The following is a 27,689-nucleotide window of genomic DNA, read 5'->3' as shown; positions in this document are numbered from 1 at the left end:
AAATGCACTGTATGCAAAGTGGCCCAGTACACAGAGGAAACAAAGGGAAGAAGGAAAAATTTCTCCACTGACAAGTAATCTTATGTGTTACTTGTAACAATGGGGAATAAACAATATTCAGGCAGAAAGATGATTTTTCAAGCTGACAGAGCTGCTTCCAAGTGTAGTGCCTAGTGGAGCCCCAGTCCAAGCGCACAGCGAGCGCTTGTGAGGCCCTTTTCACTTACTGTAGAATAAATGGGGCCAGACAGTCTGGCAGCCTCACAAAGGCACAATGAGCGGGAGCCCTCTCTCCCTGTACGCATATAAACACACGCACTCTACAATCTTTCACAGCAACATGCCAAAGCAAACACCAAATCGACTGTAGTATTTCAGAGAGATGGCCAAAGCTCACAGATATTTTCCATGCAATCCCCTGGAACAATCCAGCGCTTTCATTAGCACAAAGGTAGAAATATGCATAGTGGAGAAAAGAGAGATTAGCTTTAGAAAGGAACATAAACAGAAGTGGGTCTCAATTTGGCCAGGATTCACTTTGATCCCAGCAAAAGCAATGCCCGGCTTGAGAACTGGGGTGCAGGATCAGACTTACTTCACACAAAGCATCACGCTTTGTTTCCAGGTGAGGTCAGCTGACAGCCACAACTCCTCAAAATCCTGTTCTCCTTGACACAAACAGATTTTCTTGAAAGAGGGTGATGCATTCACATCCTTCTGCTCAGACACAATCTCTTGTTATAAAATAGCAATGAGGTTGAGGCAATCAGATAGAGGACGGCAGCCAGGCTAACCAGTCTTAGTGCAGTCAAAATAGAACAGAGGCAGGACCTGAAAAGAGCTGCAAGGTCCTATCCCGAATGGCTCAGGAGACAATGAATCTCAATGCCCAGAAACAATGTGCAATGAGGCCACTTAACAAATGGTTAGATTGCAACCCAAAAAATGTCAAAACAGCATAAGTGAAATATTGTACACCAGTGTTTAGTTGGGTTTCATTGTTCTTTGCAGTCTATCTTTCCCACAAACTTAGCCTGAAATATGGTTTCACAAATGGCCATCTTCAACTGGTGATCTCTGGAGCCATGGAGTTGTGAGTTATTTCCAAGAGGCTCTTGAAAACTGACTGTAAAACCTCAGTCTGAAAAGTGCCTCTGAAACCCAGCATCAGCTGAAGCACTCCCCGCTGTTTGTTTACACCAAGATTAATTTTCATGGAACCATAGGAGGAATCAATTTTAAAACATTTGAACACAAACAATCAAGGATTAGTTTTAACCTGAACGGTTTCCCCTGATGATTTGCCATGTAGCCATACCAGACCTTTGCTGGCACACTGAGTTAACAACACAGGAATGCAAGGGAAATGCTCCTCAAATTGCATCCTAAGGAAAGCAAGGCTCTTGTCAGTACATTGCTATGGTCCACTTTCCAATGGGAAACATTTTCCAGCTAGGTCTGTAGTTTCAACTGTCCAACCCATTCAGCACACTGAAACTAGTGATATTCAAGCTAAATCAGGACTTGAACTGCTGTGAGGTTTCCCCGCAGCTCCCTCTTCTTCAGGCTGAACAGGACCAGGTTGCGCAGCCTCTCCTCAGAGGGCAAGTGTGCCAGCTGTAGCCATCCATGGAGGACCTCAAGATTTCCCAATTGAAATTTTATTTACGGCTATAAACTCTCACTTAAAAACCTGCATTCACAAGGCTCACAAGACTCTCATACTATTATAAAGTGAAACTCAGGATAAGTTTCCCAGAAGACTTGTGACTCTCATGTGAAACCACTATAAAGAAGATTTGATGATTGTTGCAATAAGAATCTTATGCAACGAAGATGGCTGCACCAGGCTTAGCCTCCAGCACGCTAGGGCCATGCATAGGGTTTCACATGAAGGTCATGAGAAGCTTCAAATGTTTGAGAGTTTCAAAAGAGGTATCATGACAGAGTAACAAAACCAGGGAAGTCTTGCATTTGCCTGCTAACCCAGAGGTTAACTTGCATGTATGGGATTTATTTAGCAAAAGCAAAGCTTGCAACAGTGTGTCTTTGGAGATCTCTCCACACAGCATGGACCACGCTGGAGTGAAAGCAAGACAGACTAAGAAACAGATTACTTTTCCAAAATTAGTTCAAAGTGTTAACTCAAAGAAGTTCATCTCCACCAGCAGCTGGCAATTTGGGCTGACAAGCAAACTGCAGTTGACTCGAGAGATTCAGTGCAAGTCACCTTCTCCCGAAAGGAAATAAACCACAGAAGAACAATGTCAATTTTAAATTAATATAGTTGAAAGCACAACATATAGCTTCTTAATGCCATTCTACCTTATCTAATTTATCACTATGTAAGCTCCTTTTACTTTTGGTGTTTCTCTCCAGGTGAATAATAAAAATCAGATAAGTCATTTAAGTATTACTTTTTTACTTTCTGGTTTTGAGAGACAATTCAACAATGGCCCACAGAAGTTCATATTTTTCTATATTCAGTGGAGAAAAACTGAAGAAACCACTGAGAGGACTAATACAAGATACCCTCCTCAGAAGTTAGCCTTCGCAAATCCTATCCTCGCCAGGCTTAAGAGCTATAACTTCTTTGTTGTGCAAATACAGCAAGGGCAAGGTTTAATAAATTTATTTATTAATTTGACTATTAACTTCATGCAGATTATTTCATTCAGCTTCTTAGTTTTCAGAAATCCTTCTTATATTCATGTCTTCAAAACTGCATGACACACATTGCTTATAAGCTATGTAATAAGTACAGAACATTGAACACCTGAAAAAAAGGAAGAATAATAAACTCAGAAAAGCCCACATCTTAATGTATAAAATTCTGGATATGCCCTTTCAAAATGCATGCAGCAAAATGAGGAAAGGGGCAGATGCAGAGATGACAAGGATGGTCAGAGGAATGGGTCAGCTTCAGAAAAGGGGAGACTAAATAAGTCTTGGAAAAGAAGGAGACAACAGAGCAGGATGAGGCAGTCATCTCTATGTTTATGAAATAGAAAAAGTGAACAGCTAACAATTATCCATTGTTTTTTTAACACAGAAGTAAGAAAGTACTAAAAGAAATTGTCAGGTAGAAAGCTGAAAAACAAGAACAAAAAAGTACTATTTTACAAAGCCATGTGACAGCACTGTGTGAGGCACCACCACAGGATGTTGTGAAGCTCAAGACTGTCCAAAGGTTCAAGAAGTAATTAAACAAAATAATGGAAGAAGCATCCCTTCAGGGCTGTTAGACAGGCACAAACATATCCCAAAGCTCAAAACATCCTGAGATGTGCAGGATGCAGGGATCAGAGAGGGTTCTGATGTGGCCATCATTATTGTACATTTGCTCTGTTTCTTCTACTCCTTCCCCAAGCACTTGCTGTCAGCCACAGTTAGGCACAGGGAAGAGAAGACTCTGGGGAGCTGAAAGGCCTGGCTCTTGCATTTTCCCATCAGGATTAGTCAGCTTGAGCTGGCACACTCTGTCACTTAGCTGAGCTTCAGAGGTGACAGCATCAGGCAGGCTGAGAAGAAGCACCACAACATCTCTAAATGCTTCCAAGAAAAACGATCCCCCTTTCTTTATTATGCTATAGCTTGTCATATAATAGCAATAATCACAATTGCTTTGTAATATACTCACAGCAGCTTTAGAGATTGATTAAATGCTTTGGCTTCCCTTCAGCTTTAATCAAACCCAGCAGCTGTTTATCGCTCAGAATACTTTAGATCAATAGAGCTTATGCCTTACTTATACCTTTAAAATAGTTTGCTCTATACCAGCTCCCTTGAAGCTGCAAGCAGTAATTACAATAAGTGTTCATACTCTGTAGAGTTAAAAGTACGTAGCTGTTATAAAATTGATAAAATCACCACAGCCACTAGCGTAAGACACTTTTGAAAAGCAGCCTTTCCTACTTGGAAATTTGTCCAAAGCTCTTTGATAAGGAGGGACTAGAAAGGCTGTGAGCAAAATTCTGCTCAGTCCCTGCCATCAGCTTGAACAGAAGGACCACGAGACTGAGCAGGACTCCTGCCCCATCTACTGCAGACCTGTCCTCCAAGAGCCCAGCAGCAGAGGGAAAGCCAAGGGTTTGTCAGGAGTCCTAAGCACAAGTGAGAATACTTCAACTTAGATGGAAGTACAACAACTAAAACCATCAGTTTTAATGATTCTATGACATATGCTTATGCCTTGTGACTACGCTCAGCCACTGGTTTCAGAGACATTACATCAATAAAGCTTTAAGCATATCTTGATTACATAAAAATAAGCAAAATCCTACTGAAGAGAGTGTGGAAATTTCTACTGATTTCCACGAGTCCAGGAATCACTCTCTGTTAATCGTGGTGAGTTCAGTAGATGAAAATTGAACTCCAGGCATAAAATCATCAAATCCAGATGAAGCATACTGGAAAAGTCCATTTCATCATGCTGCCAGACAAGACAAGACAAACTCTTGGCTGCTGCCTTGAAAAGACAAATATTTGGATAGGAAAAGAAAGAGTGGGTAAAGTCATTGCTTCTAAAATGATATGTTACGGAAAATCATTGCATCACTTTTACTAACAGTTCACAGCTACTCATTAATTTTGCAAAATTGCATCAGCTGCTACTCTCTGAGGTTTTCTGGAGCAGCGGTGTCTTGCCTGCTCGGAAGGGGACAAAAAGTGATGCCCAAGAGTACAGCCACATGAAAAACAATGTTTACATGGAAGGTGACAGGATTTGGTTCATTCTATACACAGCCAGGACTCGTGTTTGAAAGAGACAACATTAGGACTGGTTTTTCCCACGCACATCCACAGCAAAAGAGGTCGTTTTCCCCAGCAGGAAAGACACTGTAAAGTGGTATTAAAGTCATGTTGTGTCAACAAACATATAGCACACCAGGATTTAGGAACCCTTTAGATGGGCTGGCCCATGAAACCTCACCTGATCCCAGGACAGTAAAGGGAAAGGAGTGAGAAAATTGTCACTTTTAGAAGCACTGCAAATATGCCACATACTACCTTTGCTTTGTTAGAGATTGAGGCATATTAAGTTAATGATCATTAAAATCTGTTTAAGAACAGGGGGAAAAAATGCTCTGGGTCCTTAGAGGGCCCCAGCCTTCGAGTCAATCAGGCAAGGGAAGGAGAAAGTGGATAAAATGAGATAAAGGCAGCTTGTCATATCATTGCCATTCAGAAGAGGATGAATGCTGGATAACCTAGAGATTTTCCACTTTATTTTGTTTTGCTGTTTTTCTCAGACCTGCCTGGGATTTCAGCTGTTAAAAAAAAAAAAAAAAAAAAAAAGGAGTGAGATCGGGGAAGACAGGCTCTTCAAGTTATTTTATGAACCCAGCAAATGCTCCACACATTTCAATTTCTGCCACTCTGTGTTCCTTTTCACACTGCTAACCACCTGAAAGTATCTTGCAGGGGAGAAGCTACCAGAGAAAATAGGTTTGGATGCTCCTTGTTTCTTATATGCAGATCAAGCAGTTCTTATTAACTCAGTTTCCATTCTTCCTTCATAGGTAGCAGTGCTGTGATATTATTTGCAAGCAGCCAAGGTAATTACCATCCAGCAGGGTCCAATTGTTTTCAATTAAAAGCTTGACTGAAGTCTTTAGTTTTTAATACCATTGTGACCATCTGCTTTCACTGAAGTTCATCAGCAAAGGCACAGGCCTCATTCTAATGCTGCTTAATTATAAGGAGGAACTTTTTTTTTTTTTTTTGGTCAGAGATTCATATTTCCCTGCTAAAGAAATGGGCAGCAAAGGGGCTGCCTGGCTTCACTAATAGCCTGCAGCAAGACGGAGTATCTGGGAAGATCATTACCTTCCTGGGAGATCCAGCTGTTATCACACTGACAAGAAGATCCAGGGGACCAACCGGAAAAAGCAGTTAACCTCAGCCGCCCTCCTCTCTGTTCAGACACTTGCCTCCTTTTTCTTCCAGCAAATCTGAAAAGGCCACAAGGAAGAGGAGTCCATCTAAAAACAGGTTGTATGATCCTCCCCTGCTGATTACACTTTCAGGCTCCGTTCCAGGCCAGGAATGCAGGCAGGCTCCCCCACCTGGACACCTGCTCCCTCCTCCTTGCACGTGCAGTGAATCTTCTGCAGTCTTATATCAGCTCAGATCTGAGGATCTCCAAATCCCTTACAGGCATTCATTAAGCCCCACGCAATCCTCAGGAGAAGTAAGTAAATATAATTTTCCAGATGGAGAAATTAGGGCAGCAAGAGGTTAAGTGACTAGCCTGAGGCCAAACAATAAATAAGTGGCAGAATCAGCATGAGGATCTGCAAAGTCCCGGGTTTAACAAAAGTCTCTTGAGTACTCAGCTCCCAAAAAGGAAAAACAACAAGCCAGTCCTCAAATCCTCAGGACACTTAACTCGTTTACTGCAGCTCTGCTTTATATGTGCCAGTGCTAATAAGGTGACTCAACATTTCCAACTGTACTGTGCAGAGAAAGGCATTTTGTAGATTTAATGCAGGAACTGCTGTCTCAAGGCAGGGAAGCACGCTTGATATTGCTCCATACCATCGACCCAGGCAGGCACACAGCTTTCTTATGGGTGCCTGCTGCCATTTCTATTACACATGGCTATTTCCAAGGATCAGCACCCTGAGAGGCAGGTACTTTGCCAAGTGCTGGTTAAAGAGGAAGAATATGTGGTACGACACTGTCAAAGCTGGGGAGATCCACTGCACTGCTTTAGCGGTAGTTTAAAACCTGAAACTACCAGTCAGAGACCTTTCCACCTTCTTGGCCAGCTATATAGGTACCCCTGTCTCTCAGGTAAATCCCGGAATCATTTATCCAAGACTTAAATCCCTGCTCCACGCTAGTCTTTGGAGAGCCAGAAATTTGGGTTTCACCCTTGCACCTGGGGGTACCTCTCTCCTTGGCACATGTCTTCACTCTCAACACAGTGTTAGCCCCACGTAATGCTCCCTCCCATAGGCCAGCAATCCTGCTCCAAGATGGTATGTCACACAGGAGCACTAAATCTACATCAAGGCTTTTATACAGCCAAGCCCAGGTCTTTTATGCTATATTGAGACCTCTACAGCTCCTGTGCAGCAAAGGCATTGAAACTGGAATCTGAGGCTTGGGAGATAATTTCTTCAGAAAATGATGTAAATTACTTCAGTATGTTGAAAGACTTGAGGTGTTGCTGTTCAACTACCTTCAGCTATTGCAAATGTAATGCAATTTGTTTCCATACAGATTTCTTTTAAAGCTGTGTGTACTATGTGTCCTAAATACATAATTACACACCAGAGTATAATGGCTCATTCGGGTTTATTTTGTAACCAATATGCATTTTAAAAGCAAATTCTGAAGGAATATACAGCAACAAATATGCAGTACACATTCTGGAAGATGGTTTTCTTACACTTTCATTCCTAAGAATCTCCCAAAGGCCTATTCCTGCCAGAGAAACAGATAAGAAAAAGTGAGAAGAAATAAACCCTTTCTTTAAGAATTACCTTGAAGGAAATATAATGACCCTGTTAAGAAAATAGTCCAGTAAACACATTTTTGGCATGAGTGTCCTGTGAATTGGATGGCCTAGGAAATTGGTAATAAGATTTTGCATCTTTTCTGCATGCATTTGAAACTAATCTGTGCTCATAACAAGTCAGCATAGCTATTCCAAAGAGTTTTTCAGTGACCTATGCAAAACCATTTGGCAGTGTCCGTTTGGGCAGCTCTTACAGAGCTATGTATGCAGTGCAAGAATTACAGAGAAATTTCTGTCCTTTTCCAAAGTACTTTCTATAATCCTCCAAAAATCCAGTTTCCAGTGAAGAGTCCTACAATGACAGCAGCAATAATGCATCAATGCATGCAAGCGAAAGATTTAAACAGCCCTGAGCCCGATGGGAGTCACGTGGGGTTGATCTCTAAGAATATTTCAGACAGCCACTCTCATTTAAGTTATTAGTAGTTCAACATGCTGCTTTATTCACTAGCTCAAACTCTTTTCTTTCTTTTTTAACTCCATGAGTTGCCATAAGACAAGGAGCTGCTTTTTGACAGGAGTGCATGACCAGCCTTTCCTTACATCTTCTCAGCAAGTTCCCAACATTATGAAGAGCACTGGGTCCATCTTGCTTAATTGGAAGCATTTAAAATTGAGATGCTGATATCACGTACCATCTGCATCAGGAACTAGGCACTTCCAAAGGGCACCTAAGATCTAAATCTCCCTTCGGAAACATTTCTCCTTCTCCCTCAACTACAGAGGCAATTTAGCACAAACAGGCTCCTAATTCTGGCACCTGAATTAATTGCTTAAAGAAAAATAAAAATAAATCGGTTCTGCCTCTTTGAAACTATTTGTTATCTATATTTAAGCAGAGGAGCTACTGGATGTAAGAAGTTCCCTGTTTAAAGATGAAAGGGAGAGAAATACCTTGCTTTCTACCTTATGATCATTGTGCATGTAAGTAGGCGAGGCAAAGCAAGACTTGAGATATCGTGAGCCTAGATCCCAGTGAGCAAAGCCAATGGTGTAGTCTGTGAGAATCCATTTAGGCAAATGAGCAGGGAGTAGGTCAAGGCAAATATCAGAGTCTTTGTGCGAATAACAAGGACTTGTTCTGCTTTGGTATCTGCCGATGACTCTATGGCACCCTTCACAGCAATAAATAAATTAACCCACGCTATCATGAAGGGAGGTTTTTCCCATCTTTGTAGAGGGGACTGAAACAAGCACAAAAGGCAGCCCAAATTTAGCAAAGGCAAGAGGAAGATCTTGAACTGCATTCTGGCTAAGTATGAGACTACTCCATCAAATTTTACATGCAAAGTATACAGCTCATCCCACTTACTCTCTCTTTATGGGCTTCTAGCCTATGCACGGGTACTGTACAGAAATGTGCTTTCCTGTCCATGGGATGACTCCGTGCACCAGTGAGGAGACGAGGCCTGCACGTAAACGTCCATGACATATAGCTATAGGTTTCTCAGTTTGTTTCTGGAAGTGCAAGTAAGTCTGAGGGAGGCTGACACAGAAGGACATAACAGTGTTTGGAAGGAAAGTAGTAATCTCTTCCTTAACAAGTGAAATAATCCCCTTTTCCCTACTATTTTCAATCTAATATGACTAAAGTAAAAAATCCAAATGTCATTTTTCTTTCTCTTTGCTCTTTTGATTAATTAAATAAAAAAACTAGAGAATTTTTAAGTGAAAGTATATGGAAAATTACTCACGGCCCCGGGATTTGTCCAGAAGGTCTGCAGTACCTCCCTTCTGGAGCTCCAGAGCGAGGAAAGCTTCATTCATTTGCCTTCTTCCAAGTTTCACATTCACTGAATCCAGATGGGATCTGAATTTTCAGTGTATGTGTTTGAGGTCAAAGAGCTGCAATATTAGAGTTCAGATTTTACCATACTTTTTCAGGCCTGAGCAAAAATGAGATTTCCAAGTGTATCTGCATCATAACAACATTATTGTATCTCATAGTCCATTCTCTTTAGATCTAATAATGTTGCAGTTCGTCAGAGGCAGCTGAGACTAATGAGATGGATCAGAAGAGAAGGACCCTTTGACCTTAAGACACAAGAGGTTGCCACACCAGCCAGTGCTAAGGGGGAGGCTGATTGCTCTTTTAGGCCTTTACAGATGATCTCTATGTTTTGGTTTCCTGACTTCTTTTCTCTCTTCCCCTTAAATCCACCTACCCCCCACTTTTTTAGAAACATGTATGGTGCAGCAGAATGCTTCAGGCTCAGCTGAGGATGAAGGGAAAGAAAACTAGTATCTCATGCTTCATACATTTTCTTCTGTGCAAAAGGAAAAGCAACCTCAATTTTTCCACTGTCTTTATCCCTTCTTAAAGCACCCAGACAACTTAAAGACATAGATGTAGAGTCTGAGTACCAAGAATCTATGTGAAAAACAATATTATCAGAGGATCACTCTGAAAACCTGTATTTCAGTGAGCTTTGTGCCATTTCCTGAATAACACCCTCAGATCTCATGTACTGTCTTATAATTACAAAAAATATAACTTGGTATTGCATTGCACTATGTCAGCTTTGATTATGCCAGCAGAGAAAGACATGGGATGCAGAGAGAGAATAAAGGAAGAATGATGGCTGTCTACTGGCTTATCAATTTACATCTCTCTACAGTAAATCTAAGTCCTTTGTGCTGTCAGTCATACACTCCTACAGCAGTGATTGCTGGAATATGAAAATCACGGCTTTGAGATCCGTTTGTACATTCACATATTTGCACAGCCTTTCTGGGTTTATTGCTTCAGTGGCTGCAGCATCCCTCATCAGCATGGGACCCGTGATTTTGAGGCTTGACGTTTTCCCCTACTATGAAGCTTATGTGCAACTGTTCATACCAACAATCTCTGAATCACCACTTCTCCAGCACAAATTATGAAGGAAAATGGAAAAAACCCTCAGGAAACTGTAAAGGTAACAAATGATCATGTGTTAGATGACATTTCAGGCCTATAAATCCCAATAATATGTTGTGATTGTGGCTAAAAATAACACACCTCCTCATCAAATATTTACTGTGACATAAATAGTCGCCTAGCCAATATCATGTTTTTGAACACATTAACAGCAACTGCATATTTTCAGCTGAAACGACACACTGGAAATTAATGAAGACAAGACATGAACAAAACCCATCTCACTGCTGCCATCGCCTCTGTAGCAACTGTCAGCAGCAAAGAGCAGCTTCCTGGACATTTCAGAGGCATGGTGTTCAGAAAACAAAAATCATACTTGTTATAGGCACAACACATGGTTATGCACACACACGCACTACAACTAAATTTCCTATGAGCTGAGGAGTAATTTAGGGCCTCACCCTTCCCAAGCTCTCTCCCGTCAGGGCCAACAGCCAGGAGTGGATCAGCAAAGATTCTTGATGTTGTAAAATACAAATGGTGGTAGAAAAACATTTTTTCAAACTTTTTGTGTGCCCAGTGAGGGCAAACACTTCACTGTGTAAAATTTCCGTCAGGACCACAGGTAACTAGCAAAGAGGAAAAGAAGAATCAAAACTATCCTTGCCCTAAGAACAGCCCTCATCTATCCCCCTAACATGGAGTAAGCATTAAAATCTGTAGCAGAGTAAACCCCTCATCTAGATACTTGAATACAGTTTGACTCTAATGGATTAAGAATTGTGATGCAAGAAAAACAAAAGTCACTGGAAAATATGGCAGGATAGTAAATTATTGATGATTTCCTGAACTTAGGTAAGTCGATCAGAATCCTTTAGAAAACTCTATAAGCAGTGTTTCTGTCTTAAAATTCTCTGCATTAAAAACCAGAGAACTGCCATATTCATGCACTCAGCTTTTGAGCTGCATTCTGTAAGGCAAGTACAATTCTTCCAGATCACCAAATCTGTACAATATGGCAGTGTTTGGTTTCCACACTGAATAACAGTCTGTCCTATCCGATCCATTTATTAGACTCAGCATTATTTTCTCACTACAAACATTCCTAATAAGTTGGGACCATTCTCATCATGAAGTAATAAGAAGAGCATGAAATCACTACTGTCTTTAAAATGAATATATACATTATGTTTGGGTTTTTTTCCTTGTGTTGAGGCTGAAGTCTCCTAATGCTTGGCACTCCGTGGAGCTTCTACCACAGAAAGTTATTTCCTCCTTGCCACCTCATATACTCGCAAAATTCCTGTGCCTGGGAGGAAGGAGTATTACAAATAAGTAAATTACAATAGAGAGAGCAGAAGGTCAACATCTTCATAATTCACGCTTAATTTTAACTGGAAAAGATATCTGAGTCCTGGAGTTTGATTTGAACCAGTAGGGATCGTTATTTGGGGAACAGAAAGGTACCAGCAACAAACACCATTTTGCAGCATTTGTTATGGGTAATATATAATCTGAAATAATATTTGTTATTTTTGCAGCTCCTTAGACATTCATGTTACCTTTACTCAAAGCCAGTATCCCTTATGGCAAGACCATCAGCTTCTGCACCATCAGTAGGAGCAGTGTTGGGATTAATCCAAGGACCACTGAAGTCAGTAGCCTGTTACTGACAGTGGCCAACAGAGGATGTCCAGGAAGCAGTAAAAGAGCAAAGAAAGACCTCAGTGAGCCACAGTTATGGCCTTACATTTCTCTTCCATGTCTGTGCATCATTTGAACCAGCCTGAATTTTCATTTTAAACAGCTGCCTGCTGAAATTGCCTTGGCAAGTCAAAGAGCCCAGAACATAGTGCAGTTAATGTCCAGTCTTGAGTTTTAACTACTGGGTCTTGACAGTCTTGCCAAGAATCTGAAGATGTATCTGTGCCCATAACACCAGAAAATCCATTGAAACGCTATTCTGTCTTTCACCTACTCCGTGTTCTTTCACCTTTGAGACACGTTTTTGCATGAGAAGTACTTGAATGACAGGCCTAGCAGCAGCCTATCACACCAGAATAATAAAGGATTAATTACCTCCATCATCAGCACTCTATTATTATTTGCAGCATCAAGCGCCTGCTCTTTTCCTGTGAGCTACAAATGCCTGGAAACACAGAAAAGAAGACACTGTGCATTAATTCAACAAGTCTTCTAGCCTGCACCTGCGTTTAATTAGTTACTCTCAAATCAGACCTGCAGAGCCAGAAGCTGCAAGTGAGAGCACCGTTGACTGCTGGCCTGGCTGGGCTGCTGGCGTAATTAATTGCATTCTTACCATGGCTCTGTCCTCTGCACAAACAGAAGTTAATCATTTACTGGGAAAGTCTGAGTTGATGCTTCTCTGTCATTTGAGCCAGGGCATAGAACATTTCAGTAACAGTATTGCCCCTCTTTGTATTTACTGCTTGCCTCCCAAAATGACATACTGACCACCTTCAGTGCTGCTGGAGACTTATATGGAGGCAGGGAGTGAGAAGATATAAATGAAAAAAAAAAAAAAAAATCTGAACTAGAGAAGTGCTGACTACAGGAAACCACCACTCAGCAGCTGTCCCAAAAACAAAGGCTTGCTTGGACAGAGGTTTGGCAAAATGACAGCTAATAACCTGGCTGTGTTGGCATTCCTTTAGCCCTCAACATTACAGTGTTCATGTAAGCTTCAAGCTATTCATATATATTAATGACTGTATCCTCAAAGCACTCTTTTGGAAAGAGGGAATCATCATTAATGCTATTTAATACATAACAGAGAGTGGCTAAGGGTCTTTTCCAAAGTTTCCACAGAAACCAGCACAAAAACAAGGTCCGCTGTCTGGTGTGGCTGCTTCTTTCAGCACAAGAACATCCTTCTCTGCCGGGAGCTCAGGCAACCAAGGACTACACCTCGCCAGAGGGCTGGCAAGAAGGCAGTGCAGAAACAGAGGTTTAGGCATGGAGCTGATACCTCTGAACCGAGTGGTACCTGTGGAGCGTGTCTGAATGGAAAGGACGGAGTACGGGTTTGAACAGGAGCCTTGCGCTTTTGTCACTGCAAAGGAGTGGGTGGGTTATTGCTCAGAGGTCCATGTCTTCTGCTCCCTCCTCCAAAGGACGGCCAGCACTGTTTCCAGGTGGTATTCATGGGGCTGGAGCAAGGACAGGAGGGAGAGGGATGGCAGAGCTTGGCAAGCCTGGGAATGAGGAGATGTTTCCTTTCCCTTCTTGCTGGAATAACCCTCTCGGGTGATGTGAACTTTCTTCCATATGAATAAACTGCAAATGGACTATTTGTTTGCAAAGTGGGGAGAGGGACTCCACCACCAACAACCTCTGAAGTTTTTGAGACATACAGCTTAGTAATCATGAGCTTTCTTTTTAAATCTTTTTATTTCATGTTTTGAGAGTAGCCTGGTACATCCCTTTTTAAAATTAATGGCATATACTTGATCAAAAATGCTAAAATGCTGGTTCCAGCAAATTACACAGATAATTAAGCCTAATTTCAATAATGCTGCGAAACACTGCTAATAAATCTTTGGGCTCCTGCATTCCTTGAATATGTGCAAGCTACTTCTTGAACATCAAATTCCACCCTCACAGCTCCTTTTCTGTCGAGCTTTGGCAACCCCGAGCTAAATTCTGCTGTCAGTTATATCCCTGTAAGTCTGGAGCAATTGCTTGTCCTCGGTGGCATAACTCAAGATTACAGCTGTGTAAATGAGCACAGAATGTAGCTTGAAACGTTGTAAATCTGACCTTCAGCTTGCTTCCATGAAAGGGGAAAACCCAGGAACTTGTTTTCACATCCAGTAAGCTTCTTGAAAAACTACCCTGCATAAATATTATGATTTCAGTCATATATATAGCAGTATTAAAACAGAGTTAAAACTGCCCAGTATCTAGGTCTACTGGGAGGGGGCAAGTGGTGTATTTATGAGCTACCACAAGCAACACTTGATTTTAATCACTGATGTGTACTTTGGCCCCCTACTATGGCACATCAAGACCTTCAACTTATTCTTGGTTAATAGGTCGCTGTCTGACCTCAAGATACTGCAGCATTTCATCACCGGCAGCCCTTGAATGTTGGTCACTCAACCTCCATGGACATTGACCACCCAACCTCCCAACCCACACAGGGTTGGGTCTATTGTTTTGAGGGGGCTCAGGGGGTGTGCCCCTCCCCAACCACTGGAGAGTAGGATCTCTACAGACCTGGGCATCACCATTGCTCCTGCTGAGCTGTTAGCTCCCTGCTCCCCCAAAAAGCTGACCCAAGGCATCTGAGGCCACATCTTCACATGAGGATGGACAGATCTGTCCTAGTGTCCCCTACGCAGTGGGGTTTCTCATTGGCTCAGCGGCACTTCTGCCTGTACTCTCGAAATAGCTGAGGGACCGGAGAAGTGAAATCTCCTTTGTTGCCTCAACTCCACATAATAAGCTAGCCCAGCAAATAAGAAAAACACTCTCACAGCCCTAAGTACTTTCCCAGACTCCTTTTAGCCACCATTTCTCTGACGGGTATTGTAGAAGACTCGTCAAATGGAGGATATTGTAACACACTTACCAAACCGAGTTAGAAGGAAGAATATGACAAAAAACAGGCTTCTAAACAAAACATCAAAAAGAAGAGAGAAAATAATAATTTCAGTGTGTTTTGTTTGTAGAAGCACAAGTTAAATAATTCATGATTTTTCTAAACGACTTGTTTTTGGAGAAAACATCATTTGCCAAAAGTGCAGTATAATCCTTGCAGGGTTGCCATTTGCAGTTATGAAAGCATATCTTAGTTATTACTTACATACACATCTGAAGTGTTAGCTAGATTTGGGCTAGAAAAAAAAACAAAATGCTGCACAGTAAGTGCTCTTACACATGTTGATTTTGATCATCAGACTATCCAAATCTCTTTGCCCTGTCCTGATATGTCTATGTAACATTCAGAAATCTCTATCAGGCCAGTAAGTATAACAAATTACTGGCCTATACATTCAGGACTTTTATCTGCCTAAAGAATAAAATGATGGCTCTGTACTACAGCACACAGCTGGACAAAACTGGACAAAGATGCACATATCTGTGGCAGCAAGGACATTTATCAATGGAAGAAAAGCTTTCAGAGGATATGCCAGCATTTTATTAGCTTCTAGACTGCATTATCAATCTCTGGCATTACAGAAAATTAAGTCACTGCATTTATGCAAAATACTTTTAAACAAGCAGCATATCTTGTCTTAATTTCTAACTTTCTTAAAGCATAATTAGATGCATTACCATAAATGAACAAAAAAGCCCCAAAATCTCATCAAAATATGAAGGAAGATTGAATCCAAGTACATCGGCCTGTAGTTCACCTGCCACTGGGGGGTTGCTTTTAAAAAATGGACCAAAGTCACTTTGTGCTGATTGCTATTTTAACCACTTTAAATATTTAAAAATAACATTTCCATTTTTCTTTCTACACAAAGGAGTGAATGTGCTTTCCATTTTAATTCTTAAACTAAAAAAGCAACAGAACAGTGTTCGAAGAAGCCATTTCACATGCATGTTCAACACAGACATGTATCTGGAGATAGCAGAGGGGGCAATATTCTTGACTAGCACCATCAACAGATCAATAGAGTACTAGGAAACTCTGGCAGGCCAGCTAAGGACCTATATCGGTGATAAGAAATAAGAGGAAATGTCTCTTTACTTAACAATGAAAACGGTTTCCATGATAAAATCTTCCTAGAGACTGGTTTGTTTTGGAAACTCTCTGGGATCTGCAATTCCTTCTGCAAAAGAGAGCTGTTTCTGTGGAATCAGAACAAAATTACCCACAGGTATTTAAAAAATAATTAATAAAATTACCTAGATTTAATAATTTTTTTTCCCTTCCCTGCGTTCCATTAGCTTATCACTTCTTCAGAGTTTGTCTTGAGATAAATGTCACTGCAAACTGATGTGTTGGGTGCAGAATAATAAATTTCATCCAAGACCTTTTGAGTTACAGGTCTTTTAATATAGTAACTGTGGGCAAGCTGGGCCCTCATTGTGCTCCCACTAATGTCAGTGAGTATTGCTTGCCTATGAGTTCAGAAATGGATACTGTCCCTGGCTGCAACAGATTCCTCCTAATTGGTCACACACTGCCACTGCCTGTACCTCATTTTCTGGGTGCCCATCTTCAGACATCCAAAGATTAATTTGCAGAGTAGGTAGGTTCTGTTGGAAGCAGAGGGAAAACAATCTCTACTTTGTGCACACAGACTCTTGATATTTGGATGCAGTTGCTGTCCTTCACACACAGCCCTTGCAAAAGAGTCTTCCCCACGACCATCCTAAATGCAGGCAAGTAAATGCAGGTGCAAAGGGGAGAGCTTATCTGGTTATTGCTTTGTGTCTGCAGCAGAGTGGCAAATGTCCAGGGAAGCAGAGAACACACAAAAAAAAAAAAAAAAAAAAGGAAAGAAGAACTGGGAATTGATGCCCAGAACAGACAAAAAAAAAAAAAAAAAAGGCTATTTTATGTTAGTGCTGGCAGAAATCTGGATGCAAAGACACTGTCATTTGCTCTTTGGTTCTGGCTATGGTCAGGACTTGTATGTTTTTGTAAAGAAGACCATCCTGCATTCAAAAAAAAACCCAAACCAAAAACCAAAAACCAAAACCAAACAACAAACCAACCATTTTCTCCTTTCAGTAAAAACTAAGCATGACCTCTTGTATCTGGCTAACTTATCAGGTGGAAAAGATTAACATCATGAAGCTCCAAGCAATTTCAACAAAAGCAAGGCCCTTGAGTTCCCTACCGGGACCTGCCCAGTTAGCTGACCTTCTTTTTTGATTTTCCTCTCTACAACTAAGTTTTTCAGGAAACCAAAAGAATAAGAGCACTTCAGTGCACCCAGTCAGCTGTGAATATGCACAGAATAAAGATACTTTGCTGAGAATGCCACAGGGAGAAAATGACTGATCCTCTGCAGAGTTCAGGAAACCCAAAACCCCCTACTGAACAGTGAGAGTGAAAAATAAAGAGATAAAATAAACCCAAGCCAACCACAAAGGATATTTATTCAGTCAGGAAACACCATCCATCCATAGCCCAATGTTTCACTTCACAATTCTGATATGTTTCAATACATTTTTTCTGGGCTACATAATATACCATTCATTAAATGCATGCATATATATTAGTCCTAAAAGACTGAACAGTTTCCCTTGCCAGCTTTTCCGTATCAGATTTTCCCATGTTTATAATGTCTTTCTCTGCTGCTGTGAGATAGACCTATACAAACAAAAATCAATCCCTGCCTGACTGCACAGGGAAACACTAACCCTGAGGAACCACCACGTGCAAACAGTGTGGACAGCCTAGATTTCACTCCTTTAACCTGTTCAACTCTCAGAAGATGAAAAGCAGGTCAGGATTTTACAACAGGACTTTGATTTTTTTCAGTAGACTTGTTCTGCTGAGGTCTTCACATCACTATTGGAGGATAGGAGTTGCTGGCTGAACATGAGGAGAGCCCCTGGCACACAGCAGGTCAGTAAAATGTGGACTCTGTAAACCCTTAGATGTGTGTTTAAGCATATAAGTAGCAGGTGAAACCCTGGCCCAAATGACGTCCATGGCAGTTTTTCTGTCAACATCAGTGGCGCAAAATTTTATCGACTGGGATTAATTTATGAGACTAATATAAAGGACTAGGGCCCAAATTGTTCTTTGCTCATCAGAAATGAATAATACTGAGTTTGAAGTAACGCCAGATAACCAAATTACACATTCAAATAAACACATTATGATGGACTGCAGCAGTGTAAGTGAAAAATATTATTCACCTTCCAGGAGAAAAGAAATAGTTTTTAAATGAACCTTTAATTTAATCTATCCCTTTAGATTATTAGATTAAAAGAAAAATTTATTACCCTTTAGGAAACATACCCATAATGGAGGCTTCCTAGGTAACTCTCACAAAAACATTCAAAATATATGTGAACACACACTCTAGGTTTCCATAAATGTCAACATTTATTTCTGGTAAATATTGTCCCTTGCTTTATCTCTGCCAGTGGTATCCCCTCAGACCAATAAATCCATGCAGGAGTCCATACCTACTTATTACTCTCATTGGATTAGCAATGATTACAAGTGACTGCTGCATAGATGAACTGGATGGAGTCCGAGCTCTTCCCCCATGGAACATCGGCTTCCCACCACTGCATGACCCCCAGGAGATATTTTCCTGCTCTCAAGCAGTATGGGTGTTCCTGATGAACCAGGAAAGTGCAAGGTCTGCCCCTGCTCTCAGATCAAAGTTACCACTGAGCATTTTTTAATGATGAGTCGTCCCATAGCTAGAAGGGCCATCCTACACTGCCTTGCTACATATGTCTACCTGGCTGACATGCAGTAATCACATATACTAATCATACAGACCAGAGGTCAGGATAATTTAACATGTTTTCTTCAGAATGCCCCTAGGAGAGATGGAAGAATTGCCATGCCCATTTCTTAAACGAGAAACAGTCTGCATGTACCAGTACAGGCCTATAAGCAGGCCCTTCACTGTGAGTGTGACAAATGGCAACTACAGCCAAAAAAGTGGGGCCTGATGGAGAAAAGACTCTGCTCAAAAGGAAAGGACTAAATTCACCCTAGGACTGCACTGAGCATGCAGGGTCCTGCAAAGCAGACAGTCTGAGTGCAGGGAAGCAGAGGGTAGTACAAGGCGATTCAGTGGTTTCCCAAAGATGACAATACTGCCTGCAGAGGGCTCAGGGCCAAGACAAATAGAGATGTGCTGACTGTACATCTGCCCACAGGCTAATTCTGTTGTGGGAGAAGGGAGCCTCGGAAACCTTGAGCTATTTTCCATTGCAGGAAGCCCTTGGTGATGATGGGAATGTACAAACTGCCCATTCTTTCCCTGGGAGTGAATTGTCCCCGGGTTGCACCAGGTGTGAAGAAGTCTGCTGGCACAAGGTCCCTTTGAACCAAAACCGAGGACCCGAGGAGAGCAAGAGGGAAATATGAAAGCAAGAACAGTTTCATGAGAATGTGGAGAAGAGCCTTTAGCTTTTTGCTAAGGGCAAAAAGAGGAACAAAACCCACTGGACATGAACTCTAGTACCAGTGAGTGAAAGTCCACCCCTACCCTCAGGATGCTGAGAAATCGAGCTATGCAATAGTAGATGTGACAACATGTAGCAGTCAGGCTTGCTGAGAACTTCCCTTTCATTGACCACAAGCAAGGAATACTCAAGGGAATCCAAGGAAAAATACATCTTATGCTACTGATGAAAAATAAATACTTGTTCTGTGGCAAAGGAGTAACCTGGAAAAAAAGAGAGACTGGGAAGCCGCGGTGGTAAGTGAGCAGAAATAGCAATCACAATGTAATGTCTGGGAACCCTGCCTCTGTACAAGTAACGATATGTTTGGTGCTCCTGAAGCTGTTCTCAAAACATGCTCTAGCAATGATGCATTTGCACTGTTTCAAATTTGTGCTGAAGACCATTAATTCATATAGATGGAGAAGGCCAAATGAATGACTTGACCTTGGAACTCGGCCTGGAATGTATCCTTAGTCTCAGGAAGAAAAACACTGTTCATTTTGCATAGAAACGCCTGAGAAGAAGGCATGAGAAACCCAGGGATGTTAGTAACCTACCTGGGTTTTCTGTTCACTTAAAGCCACCTTAGACATCAAATTAAGTCATTTCTCCATTTGCTACAAACATTCCCCAAACTGCATGGGGGACATGAAATCTGATCCAGTGTTTTTCCCAACCTGTTGCTGCGCAGACCAAGGAGTCAGGAATGATGGAACAAGCTCCAGGTCAAACTTTCTTTCCAGGTTTGGGAGAGGCTAATGCCTGGCCTTGCAGTGCATGTAGCCTTTAACTGGGAACTGGCCTCCTGCCCTAAGACCCTTTCACCTTCAGTAAAGGACAAATGCAGCAAGAGGAGCCTGCCATGAGCGCCAGGTAAACCTGCTCATTCCTTTCCATGGGATAGATGGAGCTTTCCATGAGATGCAGCTCCTGTATCCACAATAACAGCAGCTAGTTTTTCTTCTGAAAGGTGAGAGGTAGCTATCACCTAGATTGCTGTTACTGGAGCTATCCTGACCGTGGGTGTTGATATGGGTATTGAAGATACCAATGGGCAATGATCCCTCTCACCTTTCAATCTCTGTGCTGGTTTGTTCTGCTGAATAGTGTGCTTCAGTCTACGGATTGCAGCTTGAACTGAGTCACTAAGTAGCTTCACTGCAGTTAGGCACATTTAGATGCTGCCTTGAAATCCTTCTCCAGCCCATGCAGAGCCCTCAGTCCTGAGGTTTGCAGGGGGCTGTGTTTGTAAGTGATGCTTTAAATGCTGGACTCTGTCCCCTGAGTTGGCAACCCACCCGCTTTCCAGCAAAGATTCAGGGAAAATCCCCAGTGTTATTTGCACCTGGATGCCAAAACGACAGCCAGGCTCTCCAAAGCAACGTGAGGCCATGAGGTACCCCAGTGTACTGCAATACAACAGCTGTCATGAGAAGCCCAAGCAGACTCTCAGGAGTGGGGAGCACCAGTGACTCTGATGTGGCAGCATTCCCATGGGCTAGCCTAATACGTCTTTGCTCCCCGTGGCCCTGCTACTAGGAGCCACACTTTCCAGAAGTGTCACAGTCCTTCCCATCTGCTGGAGACCCACCTCCTCCCTGGGCACCAACAGCAGAGCCTACACCTGGGGTGACCCCCGAGGTCACACACTTGTGCCACTGTGGATGGCTCAAGAGGAAAACCCCTACAGTGGGAGATCGGCCAAGTTCACGTCCACCCTAAGCAAAAGCCCTCTCACCTGCTGACAAGTGATATACCAGAAAATGTAGAAACCTCTGCTGCCTCCCCTCTTGCAATCCAGCATAAATCATACCAAAAGGCAAAAGAGGTGGAAGCCAATTAGCTTTTCCCTTGCGCACACTCACCTGTCCCTCTGCCCATGTCCCCTCACCAGGATGGGAAGCAGAGGCTTCAAAAGGCCCAAAGGCTGTCCCTCAGTTTGCCCAGACTGTTTAGAAGCAGAAGGTCCTGATGCAGGTGGCATGAAACCTAGTCTTGTGAGAGCTCATCTTGGAAGTGCAGAGAGCTCAAGACATGGTTTGAATTTGGCAGCTCCCCTCCAAGCTGCCCACAGTTTCCTTGGCACAAGAGTGAGCCTAGGACGTGTCCCATCTGGAGTCTGGGATCCACTCCCCTCTATGTGATGCTCCAAAAACAAAGGAACAGAGCCTGTAAGCCACAGAAGGTGTTCTCTTGGAGTCACTAAGAGACAAAAAAAAAAATAAAAATCAGTGCACTGAAAATACAAGCCCAAACGTGTTCCTTAACATTTCCATACACAGTACTGTGCAATTCACCTTTTGCAAGTGCATTTTAACCATGATTCTGTTGATCCTGCCTTGTGCCCGCTCTGGCTTGTATTTAACTTTCCACAATGGACCACACTCAGCTTTTGGCACAATAAAACAAATAGGTTTCTTCCTTTTTTATTTGTGCATGTCATTAACATTTAACACATGATGCTGCAATGTCAATGGAATTGATGGCTTAATGGAATGAATTTTAATTTAAGTAATATTTCCATTAATCTAAAAGCTCTCCCTTAAAAGTCTGTAGAATTTATTTATTGGAAAAGTTCCAGCATAATTCTACTGAAAATTCTCCTCTGAATGATAATATGTCAGACTCTTAAGGGTCTCTTCTGGCAGGTTTTCTTTTCACCCTTTGAGTATTACTGACATAAGAATACATTTCTCACAAGTCTTCTGTGCAACAAAAAAAAAAAAAAAAAAAAAAAAAGAAGAGAAAAGAAAAAGAAAGAGGGACTGCTGCAGAAATCACAGTAGGTGCAAAACACCACAGCCCCAGATCCATCCCCTTGGCTGGAGAAGTGCATCCCAGATTTGTTACTGGTTTATTTTAGGTTATGGAAAATGCAGAGGATTAAAAAGGCAGAGGGAAGCAGATGCCATGCAGGCAGAGGCAGTTAAAAGCCAATCTCCATCCAAGAGCGCAGAGGCACTGCACCCAGCACAAGAATGTGTTTTGAGGCAAAGCTAAGCTGTGGCAGCTGGGTCTGGGACAGAGAGGTGCAGCTGCACTAGAGGAGGCGAATGAGCAGGCGGCATTCCTGCTCTCAAAAACCAGTAAAATCCACCATGCAAACCGAATAAACGCTGGCCTGCGCTGCGTGTCCTCACACCCCTGTGTTTGTGCTCACTGGTTGCAGAGCACAGGGGAACAGGCTAGGATCAGAGCTGCCTTCAAGCCTGAGCTCAGCCTGCAGAGAGCGGCTGCTTCAGGTTTGCCCCTTTCCAGCTGCACACAAAGGGCACAGATCTGATTGTGTCTCCTCTAAACACGTGCCATCACGGGTGCACGCACACACGTCTGCACCTGCGTTTCTCTGGGACGATAAACCCAGGTACTCCTCTGTCCACACTTCTTTCAGGGTGAAGAGGGAAGACCAGATACACGTGACAGTTGCTGTCATGTCCCTTCATGCTCTGCTGAATGACACACGCAATCCCTGGCAACTCCAATTAGGCAATGGAAAGTGTCTAAATAGGACAGCACGGAGCAGCTTCCCTGGGAGCACAGCCCCGAGCTCGGGATGCCATGGCTCCGTCCAAGGCGCTTTTGTCCAGCCTTCACCTCCCCCAGCCTGGGAATGAGGTGGTTGTGCAAACAGCAGGGAGGTGCAGGCGCGTGAGGATGACTACCTCTCTCCTGAATGGCAGCAGGCTCCACGCCAGGCATCCAGCACGGAGCCCTGTGAGTCAGTAGAGGCAAGAGAGGCCCACTCGGGCAGACCCACTGGGCTTCCCTCCTCCCCGTGCCACCCTGCCGCCAAAACTTGCCAGTCCCAAGGCGCAGCCGAGGCTGTGTGTGCATGAAAACAAGGTTCATCAGCCCAGCACCACCCCAGGGCCAGGCCAGCACAGTCAAAACCTCCACCCCACTGCAGCTGCTTTGAAGAGTTTAGATCCAAACTGAGCACACTGAGAAGCCACGTAGTCTGCTCTGGCCAGCACGGGTGGATGTCCCCACACCATGGTGAGTCCTCCCCTGGGCTGCACAGGGGTTAGGTACAGGACAGCGCTGTGCTGAGACCCTGAAGACATCCAGAGCAGCACTGGTGGGCAGCGCAGCTCTCCCCGCTACAGACCTAGGTTAAGCAGTAAGGAGTGAGGTCCAGGTCAGGACACAGCACATCTCTCCTTTCCTCTCCTTATCCACTGCCAAAACACCGTTGGCTCTACGTAAAAACGCTGTGCTGCAGCCAGTGGCCAATTCCTTTTAATTTAGGGTAATTGTCAATAAGAGCTCAGAAATTAATCATATGAAGTGGCAACACCTCAGCACAGCAGAATTTGCTTAGGTTTTGGAAGGGCTTCCAGCCCACAAGAGCCTGTCTCTACCTGTGGGTTGCACCTCCAAGACAGGCTGGTTTCTCAAGGAGGGGAGGTGGAACTGCTCCAGCAGCGGGTGTCCAGCAGCCGGAAGACTTTCCACTCAACTATCTAGCTCAGTGCTGGGAACACAGCACTCCCAGCAACTCAGTACAGGGCCAAACAAAACCCACTTCTCCTCCTTGCCAACAGGAGATTTCTTCTGGAAGATGGCACTGACCCCACAGTTTCATGGTGCTCACACATGGATGTGAGTGGAAAAGAGTGTGCTCCCTTCCAGCCACAGCTCTGCTGAGGTCTGTCTTTCTCCACAGCTAGGGAGGGTCAGGGAGGGCAGCCAGCCCTTCATGTGTGGCCTGAGCCTGGTCAGCATCTTTCACTCTTCATCACTCAGCCATGCCTCCCATGTGCATTGGCTCTAGATGTCTCGCTTTCTCCCCTCCTCCCCCTGCTCCTCCTTGCACAGACCAATTCTGTGACACATCCAAAGGAAGACAGTAAAAAATACATGAATAGTAACTCCTACCTGGACAATATAAAATGCTCCCAATTTCTGCCACCCAAAGAGCTAAGTAAATCCACCTGCTTTCTACTACATGCAGCATGATGACCATCTCCATACAGTCTTGTGTGGGGAAAAACTTCGCTAAGTCACAGCCATGGTATACACATGATACAGAACACACTGAAGGAAGTCACTCTTATTAGCAGCCATTCAGTTAGTTCAAAAGGCCTCTGGAGACAGATTAAGACTTTGCCTTCACATGCCTCATTCTTCTCATTCATCACCCTTTTTCTCTTGTCTTCCCCTCCATTCCTAGCACCTCCCTGTGCCCACTTCAGGTTTCTGTCATGATCTAGGGGATTGGGCATAGGCCTGACTAGCAACTCTTATAACTGGGGAGCCAAGTCACATCTCTGCAGCTGGCTCAGTCCATATCACTGAAGCCCTTAGTGGCTCTTTTTCCCCACCTGTGAAGCAGCTATGCTTATCTACTTCGAGAAAAACGTTATTTCCACTTAATATAGCTAAGAATAGCATGGGGTGTTTTTACACTGGAAATCTAAAGTGTGAGAGAGGCATGTCTACTGACTGCTTTGCACGGCCACACACAGCTCCAGGAGAGCTATCTAGGATCTGCATCCCCCAGGGCTAAACTAAAAAAAGCAGCATCAAGATGGCATCTGGAGGAGCCTATCCATCTCCCTCCCAGCAGGGCGTTTAGCAGCTACACTAACCTCAGTTGACAGTGGGAAAGTTAATGGGTGCGTGCATTAACCTACATAAGCATGTTTAAGCTAGGAGGGCTATGCAGAAATCAGATGGGTTAAGATTCCAGGCCTTCTGTTTCAGAGATCGTGACACTAACTCCAAGGGCTCGAGCTCTGCCTTGAGATGGCAGTAAAGTGATTTCACATCATCACATTTTTTTACGTCAGACTCATCAGTGCAAACGTGTACGTGTATGTGCATACATGTGTATGTCTGCATATGCTGCTCAAACTGATTTTTTAAAATTTCTCCCTACTACTTCCAGAAACATAGATCTGTTAAATGCATGTTAACGGATGGGTTTATTTTTTTAGGCTCATAATGTACCCCTACTGTGTTCACTGGTCCAGGCAAGAGTCAGCAGGCAGCTTGCCCTGGCTTGGCACAAGCCCACCACCTAAGAGATCTGTGCCATAGCACCAAAAGGTTATGGTGAAATTTTATTTCCTTGACATAAGCAACAGATACTATTGTTGGGCTTAACAGCAGATACAGAGCCTTGAAGTAAATATTTCATAATAAACAAGAAACCTGTGTAAACACTGAGTATAGATGTAAAATTGATGATGGATGCACTTGGGACTGGAGCAAGATCTAGAGCACTCGGCTTTAGACACAGTATCCAAAGGAGTTACCTCTCCCTTCGGGACCTCTGACATGTCCTCCAGGGTAAGCCTGTTCAACTCAGCTGTATCTAGGAGCTCAAGCTGCCCTAAAAATCTTGAGCCATGTGGGCTGGGAAGAGAAAGAGAGAGCAGGAGCAAAGCCAGACTTGGTGAGTGGAAAATCTCTCCCATAAAAGCTTGCAAGACCTTTAAGAATCATTGTAATGGCTTTTTGTTGTTGTACTTGCAGGGATCATTTTTTAAAACAAAGAGATAACATTTAGTTCGCTTCTTTCATTTTGGAAAAGGGCAGCTCCTAAGCCCTTATCGTTAAGAAATAAGAGCAGTGTTACATGTTCAAACAATTTATGTGAGGATCCTGCCGTTTGTTATGGGAACAGCAAGTACAACTGCAAGTCCATTATCATCCCTCCCTGCCTCTGCATGCACAGCATGAGCAAGTGAGGAAGATTAGGGGTAAGAGCAATGGAGCCTGCAAAGTCAGTGACAAATATTCAGTACTTAAAACCCTCTCTGAGGCTTCCCACACCAAGGTGAGGCTTTGATTTGGTCAGCGGCCAGACAAGGACCCACTGATTTTTGTCCAATTTACACCGAGTCTCAAAAAATAGCAACTACTATTCGTGATCTGACAGCTGAGATACAAGCGACCCAGCGCCGCCACGGCACTCTCCCAATGCCCCAGTGAACAGTGGTGACGGGAAGTGGGTGACAGAACTGATACAAATAAGTTACTAGCATTGGAAGGAGTTCCTGGACGCTTGCCCATCTTAAAACCTGCCAGTTTTATCTGCCTTTTTACTTAAAAAGAAAATATCACAGAGCAATGGCATTACATTCTGGTCTTGTTTTAAAACCTACGCTTCCTCTGACCTCCGCTCCCCATATCTTCACCCTCCCACTCACAGCTAATCTCTCCCTGCCTCCCCTTGCTTCTCTGTTGTTTCTGCAGACAACACGTTTATGTTGCTGCGAGTCTGCAGCAGCCGACAGACGATTTCTCATAATAAACCACTCCTGGCTGCACAGCCAGTCTGGGCCCCACCATGTGAGCGGTCGTGAGTTTATGGGTTTTGAAAAGGAGGAGCTTTGCACACAAGGAAAAATAACACATCTCCTGTAACAAGAGCCCATGAGAAGGCAAGCACAGTGGGGTGGAAGAGGAGGGGAGCGGGGACCAGGAGGTTTTGGTGCAGCCCTCCATGGCACCCCACATGGTAAGTTCTCAGCAGTGAGCTCATCACAGGCAGGAAAAGGAAAGACAATTACCCACAGAGGCAGCAGCAAGGCACCTGCTGGATTTACTTAGCGAGATCTTAACTGCCTTTAAACAAAGAGAAGGTTTCTGAGGAGTGATAGAGACCAAAATAGCAATTTAAGCAGCTTTCTGAGAGCGTGGCCTAGCTGTTCAGGCACATCCTTCTGTTCAGCATTTCTGCCTGCAGGTGTAATTAGGCACAGGTGCAAACGGAGGACCCTGGAAAGAAGAGGCTGTCTGCTGTGCCACGGTGCCCGTTTAAGCAGAGAGCTGCAACGTTCCCATCACAGTGAGCTGTCAGGGTAGTGGCTGATGCCAGGCCAGGTTTCGGGGGCAATTTCCAAGGGAAGGTGTCCATAAATGAGAGGTTGTTAGCTCCTACGCAGAAGCCAGCAGCAGTCCAAGAGCCAACCCTGAGCCCGGCTGCCTCCACCACCCCACAGATGCGGTGGTGCTTCCAGCACGGGGATGGGGTCCAGTGTACCCAGTCCTCCGGAAGGGATGGCAGCTTGCACCAGCACGCTGGGCTGTGACTGAGGAGTGAGGGTGGCTGGCCAGTGGCAACGTCCCCTTGAAACATCTCAGCTGAAGCTGCCTCTGGAGCAGGCAGCACCTTGACATCACTCCTGGCAATGATGCTTTATCATGAGCAAAAGCAGAAAAGGGAAG

This window comes from Athene noctua, chromosome 1, assembly GCF_965140245.1.
Source record: "Athene noctua chromosome 1, bAthNoc1.hap1.1, whole genome shotgun sequence".
NCBI lineage: Eukaryota > Metazoa > Chordata > Aves > Strigiformes > Strigidae > Athene > Athene noctua.
The sequence above is the reverse complement of the archived record's forward strand: the minus strand, read 5'-3'. Positions refer to the sequence as shown.